General features: G+C 49.2%; 1 long non-coding RNA gene across 1 annotated transcript in view; it reads right to left on the reverse strand.

Moving 5' to 3' along the window:
* Positions 1 to 2,402: 2,402 nt before the first annotated feature.
* LOC108514786 (uncharacterized) overlaps positions 2,403 to 6,558 on the reverse strand; it is a 16,149-nt gene continuing 11,993 nt past the window's right edge. The window contains exons 3-5 of the long non-coding RNA XR_001881335.1: positions 5,102 to 5,276; positions 2,833 to 2,914; positions 2,403 to 2,581 (exon numbers count right to left, since the gene is read on the reverse strand). This is a non-coding gene — a long non-coding RNA (uncharacterized LOC108514786). The remainder of the gene's footprint in view (positions 2,582 to 2,832; positions 2,915 to 5,101; positions 5,277 to 6,558) is intronic.

The raw sequence follows: 6,558 nt of genomic DNA on the forward strand, positions 1-6,558 counted from the left end.
TCGGGAGGCTGAGGCAGGAGAATGGCGTAAACCCGGGAGGCAGAGCTTGCAGTGAGCTGAGATCCGGCCACTGCACTCCAGCCTGGGCGACAGAGCGAGACTCTGTCTCAAAAAAAAAAAAAAAGGCCGGGCGCGGTGGCTCAAGCCTGTAATCCCAGCACTTTGGGAGGCCGAGACGGGCGGATCACGAGGTCAGGAGATCGAGACCATCCTGGCCTACACGGTGAAACTCTGTTTCTACTAAAAAATACAAAAAACTAGCCGGGCGAGATGGCGGGCGCCTGTAGTCCCAGCTACTCCTGGGACTCAGGAGTCCCAGTCTCCTGCGCCAGCAGGAGAATGGCGTAAACCCGGGAGGCGGAGCTTGCAGTGAGCCGAGATTGCGCCACTGCACTCCAGCCTGGGCGACAGAGCGAGACTCCGTCTCAAAAACAAAACAAAACAAAAACAAAAATTAGCCAGGCATGGTGGCAGGTGACTGTAGTTCTAGCTACTCAGGAGGCTGAGGCAGGAGAATCGTTTGAACCCGGGAGGCGGAGGTTGCAGTGAGCTGAGATAGGGCTGCACTCCAGCCTGGGTGACAGAGTGAGACTCTGTCTCACACACAAAAAAAAATTAATGGCAAAAACCGCACTTACTTTTGCACCAATCTAATAGTTGTGACTGCCCTGTTCAAAGATTCAGATGTTGTCACCGGCCATCATGCGTGGAAATAGGCATCAGTACCAGGCCGGCGACTGGAGGGGGATCTGGAAGCACAGAAACCTCTCCTTCCATCAAGCTCTTCTCTCTGCCAGCACCAGACACTCAACAAGATCAGGGATATGAAAATCAAGGTGGCATTCGGACCACACCAATGTTAATTTCCTGTTTATTATTATTTTTAGACAGTTTCACTCTTGTTGCCCAGGCTGGAGTGCAATGGCACAATCTCGGTTCACTGCAACCTCCACCTCCTGGGTTCAAGCGATTCTCCTGCCTCAGCCTCTCGAGTAGCTGGGATTACAGGCATGCGCCACCATGCCTGGCTAATTTTGTATACTTAGTAGAGACAGAGTTTCTCCATGTTGGTCAGGCTGGTCTCGAACTACTGCCTGCCTCAGCCTCCCAAAGTGCTAGGATTACAGGTGCGAGCCACCGTGCCCAGCCACTATTATTATTTTTATTATTTATTTTTCATAATTTTGAGACAAGGTCTCACTCTTTCATCCAGGCTGGAGTGCAGTGGTGTGATCACGGCTCACTGTAGCTTTGACCTTCCTAGGTTCGGGTGACCCCCCCATCTCAGCCTCCCAAGTAGCTGGGACTATAGGTATACACCACACCTGGATAAATTTTGTGTTTTTTTATAGAGACGGGGTTGTGCCATGTTGCCCAGGCTGGTCTTGAATGCCTGGGCTCAAGTGATCCTTCTGCCTCGGCCTCCCAAAGTACTGGGATTACAGGTGGGAGCCACTGCACCTGGCCAAGTTTTAAAACAATTATTGTAGGCTGGACGCAGTGGCTCATGCCTGTAATCCCAGCACTTTGAGAGGCCGAGGCAGGCGGATTGTTTGAAGTCAGAAGTTCGAGACCAGCCTGGCCAACAGGGTGAAACCCCATGTCTAATAAAAATACAAAAATAAGCCGGGTGTGGTGGTGTGCACCTGTAGTCCCAGCTACTGGGGAGGGTGAGGCAGGAGAATTGCTTGAATCCAGGAGACGGAGGCTGCAGTGAGCCGAGATCGCACCACTGCACTCCAGCCTGGGTGATAAGCAAGACTCCATCTCAAAAAAAAAGAAAAAAAAAATTATTGTAGAGATAGAGTCTTCCTGCGGTGCTCAGGCTGGTCAAGGGAAGTCTCCCAAAGTGTTGGGATCACAGACATAAGCCACTGCACCTGGCCAATTGCCTACTTTTGATGATGGACTACAGTTATGCACGGTGTTACCACTCGGGGAAGCTAGAACAGAGAACACCAGAACTTCACTCTGTACTGTTTTTTGTTTTTTAAAAAATTGTGGTAAGGCTAGGCGTGGTGGCTTACGCCTGTAATCCCAGCACTTTGGGCGGCTGAGGCGGGCAGATCACCTGAGGTCAGGAGTTCAAGACCAGGCTGGCCAACACGGTGCAACCCTGTCTCTACTAAAAATACAAAAATTAACTGGGTGTGGTGGCAGGCACCTGTTATCCCAGCTACTCAGGAGGCTGAGGTGGGAGAATTGCTTGAACCCGGTGGGGCGGAGGTTGCAGTGAGCCAAGATGGTGCCATTGCACTCCAGCCTGGGTGACAAGAGTAAAACTCTGTCTCAAGAAAAAAAAGGAAAAAAAAAAAAAAGAATTGTTGCATACTCAACATACATCCATAGCACAATGTACTGAAAACGACGGGTGGAAGAGAGGTGCAGGCCTCACCTTTGCCAAAGAACTCCAGGGTGAAATGGGGCTGCCGAGGCTGGGCCAGGAGGCCGCATGTGCAATGGGCTCAGCCTGGCTGATTTTAAAGGCCCCACTCCTGAGGTCCTCATCCTTTGTCTCTCCTTTTCTTGCCACTGTCTTTCTGGATTTTGCAAACTGGGGAACAAACCTCCCAACTGAGTTCTGTAAACCGGATACAAGAACAAAGCAGCAATAAAGATAAGGGAGGAATGAGGTCTCAGGAAAAAAGCAAACCCAAACCTGCTCCTTTCTTGTAGCCTTGAGAGAATTCCACCCTTGCCCTTTGGGCATCTTCCCTCTAGCCCCTGTAGACCATGAGTGAGCAACTGGTGACAATGAAGGGAGACACAGAGCCGGAACTTTAAGGGAGGCAGTGGTGCTTCTACATCCACGAGGCCACAGGACAGGCTCACCTGGGAAGGAGGAAGGGGAGCTGGCTCCTTCTCTGGTTGACGGAGGAGCCAGCAGGGAGCTCCTGTTTCCTCATCTGGGGAGCTGTGTAGGAAAAGATAAAACTGAGGGAGATCTACCCGGGTACTGTGGCTCACGCCTGTAATCCCAGCACTTTGGGCAGCTGAGGTGGGCAGATCACTGAGGCCAGGAGTTCGAGACCAACCTAGGGAACATGGTGAAACCCTATCTCTACTAAAAATAAAAAAATTAGCCGGATGTGGTGGCACATGCCTGTAATCCCAGCTACTCAGGAGGCTGAGGCAGAATGGCTTGAATTTGGGAGGTGGTGGTTGCAGTGAGCCAAGATCGTGCTACTGCACCCCAGCCTAGGTGACAGAACAAGGCTCTGTGTCAAAACAAACAAACAAACAAACTGAGGGGGATCTGAAATCCTCCTAGGTTGTCACTCACATATTGAGACACATGCAAAACAAAATCCAAGAGGAAACCAGTGCTAAGAGTCTCCTAGGCTGGGCACGGTGGCTCATGCCTTTAATCCCAGCACTGCGGGAGGCTGAGGTGGGTGGATGCCCAGGAGTTTGAGACCAGCCTGAGCAACATAGTGAGACCCCATTTCTACAAAAAATTTAAAAATTAGCTGGACAAGGTGATGTGTGCCTGTGGTCCCAGCTACTTGAGAGGCTGAGATGGGAGGATCATCTGAGCCAGGGGAGTTCAGGCTGCAATGAGCTATGATCACATCACTGTACTCCAGCCTGGGTGACAGAGCAAGACCCTGTCTCAAAAAAAAAAAAAAAAAAAAAAAAAAAAAAAGTCTGCTAGATGGAAGGCCCTGGAAAACCTGCTTTAAAAGAGTGGAATGGGGATGGAGAAGCAGTGACCTGAGAACATTTAACGGGCAAGGAGGGTGCAGAGTCTCACTTGGAGAATACACTGCCTCAACAGGTGACTTTGTTACACTTATAATGCCAGAACTGCCTTCTGAACTGGGAATAGGGATATTCTCATTTGGACGGACACTCCAGCTCTCACAAGACATATTCTAGAGAAAGGAAATTGTACATGCAAGAAACATAGTGTCTTTAAAAACGAGTGAAACTTAGGGTTATATTTAAGTAAATAAGGGCCAGGCGCGGTGGTTCACACCTGTAATCCCAGCACTTTGGGAGGCCGAGGCAGGCAGATCACCTTAAGTCAGGAGCTCAAGACCAGCCTGGCCAACATGGTGAAACCCCATCTCTAGTAAAAAATACAAAAATTAGCTGAGTGTGGTGGCGGGCGCCTTTCATCCCAGCTACTTGGGAGGCTGAGGCAGGAGAATTGCTTGAACCCAGGAGGTGGAGGTTGCAGTGAACCGAGATTGTACCACTGCACTCCAGCCTAGGTGACAGAGCAAGACCCTGTCTCAAATACATACACACATCCATAAGGATATATATATCGTTTTGTTTTGGCTAATTATTTTATTTCTTGTAGATATGGGGTCATCCTCATTATGTTACACAGGCTCCTCTCGAACTCCTGGGTTCAAGCAATCCTCTTGCCTTGGCCTCCCAAAGTGCTGGGATTACAGGCATGAGCCACTGTGCCCAGCCCTGATTGCTTTTCTTTTTTATTGGTCATTAGCTCACATAACAATTCCTTTGTTCCCTTCTTGATTAAGGAGGAGGAATGCGGAAGACGGATGGGTTTGACCAGCAGACAGAATATGAGTTATAGAATATAAGTTCTGTAACCTTGAAAAATTCAACGTTATCTTTGTCCCCAGTTAAACTTCTTTTTTTCTTTTATTTTTTAGATGGAGTCTCGCTCTGTTGCCCTGGCTAGAGTGTAGTGGCATGATCTCTGCTCACTGCAACCTCTGCCTCCTGGGTTCAGTCGATTCTCCTGCCTCAGCCTCCTGAGTATCTGGGATTATAGGTGTGTCACCACATCTGGCTAATTTTTGTATTTTTAGTAGAGACAGAGTTTTGCAATGTTGGCCAGGCTGGTCTCAAACTCGTGACCTCAAGTGATCCTCCCCGCTAGGCCTCCCAAAGTGCTGGGATTACAGGCATTAGCCACCACGCCCGGCCAAAACATCAACCCTTCTTACCAGCGAGGAAAGCTAGGAGAAGTAAGATCCGATGGCCCTGAGCTCTGGGAAGGAGTGGGTCACAGCACTGGATAGGTTGTGGGTCTACTTCCCAAAGCATTGCTGTCTGCTGAGCTGCTGTGCTATGTGGACTGTCAGTGGGGAGACCTGCCGGAATGCTCAGAGCCACCTACCTGCAGACCGCCTTTCCTGGTTCCTCCCCGTGCTGCTGTGTAGAGGGAACAGGTCCCAGTTTACTCTCTGGCTCCTCAGGGTGATGTAAACAGCCCAACATGGAACTCTGGGGGTCCCCATCAGAGTCTCCTAGCCTTGGGGTCTTTAGGGGTTTTGGAGGACAAAGTCCGTCTCCTGTTTTAGAGATAGAGGAAGATGAAGGGGTGGGGGATACAGCCATTGCCATGGCTGACAAGTGAACACAGCAAGGCCACTGCTGTCTTGAAAGAAAGCAGGCTCGTTCCAAGGGCATGAAACCCCCGCTCTGATGCTCACCTGGTGAGCGAGAGATGGACTGGAACCCCTATCAAAGGTGGGACTTATGAGCTTATGTGTCCATGAGATTCAAAGGCTTTTTACCTATGGACTGGCCGGAGCTGAGGCTGAATCAGGAGGTGGCCTGGCCTGGCTCCAGATCACACAGAAGAACCTGGCCCGGCCGACTGTCTCTCTGGGGAAGTGGTAAGGGGTGTGTAGTGGGTCCCAGCTCAAACAGCTCTGCAGAGGGGTCATTCCTGTCTTCTCTACCAAACATCCCCTTTCATGAGCCTGACTTCTTCCCTTCTCAGCTTTTCTGCAAGTATCGATGTCCTGGGTCATCTCCTGTCTTCCCCACTACAACTAGGCTGCACGCAAGAAGGGGCCGAATCCATCTCACTCTCTGTGGGGTCCCAAGTGCCTGTAAGAGCATCCTGTACACTGTTGGTGCTCAATAAATACTTAGGACATGATTGGATAAATGCACACCACCAAGTGCAGACAAGATTAAATTATGTACCATTCTAGTGTGCTGAGACATCTGTGAAATAGCCATCCTGGGAAAACTGGGACTCACAGTCAGCAGGTGCTGAAGAAGTGATGCTTTGGCCACGTCCTGGCCCCTTGCATTTCTGCACTAACTTCCCCATCACTGAAAGCAATTGCAATGTGTCGTCTTCCGGCATTTAAGAGGCTAAAGATGCTTACTTACATCTTTGTATACATAGCACGGTGGCTCACGCCTATAATCCCAGCACTTTGGGAGGCTGAGGCGAGTGGACCACCTAAGGTCAGGAGTTCAAGACCAGCCTGGCCAACAAGGCGAAACCCCATCTCTACTGAAAATACAAAAATTAGCCAGGCATGGTGGCACCCACCTATAGTCCCAGCTACTTGGGAGGCTGAGGCAGGAGAATCACTTGAACCTGGGAGGCAGAAGTTGCAGTGAGCTGAGATTGTACTACTGCACTCCAGCCTGGGTGACAGAGTGAGACTGTCTCAAAAAAAATTAATATGTATTATATATTATATATAAGAATACATATGGATTCATATTTAACATATACATACATATAAAATATATTATGTTTACATATTACATATTTATAATTAGAAATATATCTTAAATTATATCTTTCTAATATATTAATATATTATA

The sequence above is a fragment of the Rhinopithecus bieti genome, unplaced genomic scaffold, assembly GCF_001698545.2.
Source record: "Rhinopithecus bieti isolate Rb0 unplaced genomic scaffold, ASM169854v2 scaffold_33432, whole genome shotgun sequence".
NCBI lineage: Eukaryota > Metazoa > Chordata > Mammalia > Primates > Cercopithecidae > Rhinopithecus > Rhinopithecus bieti.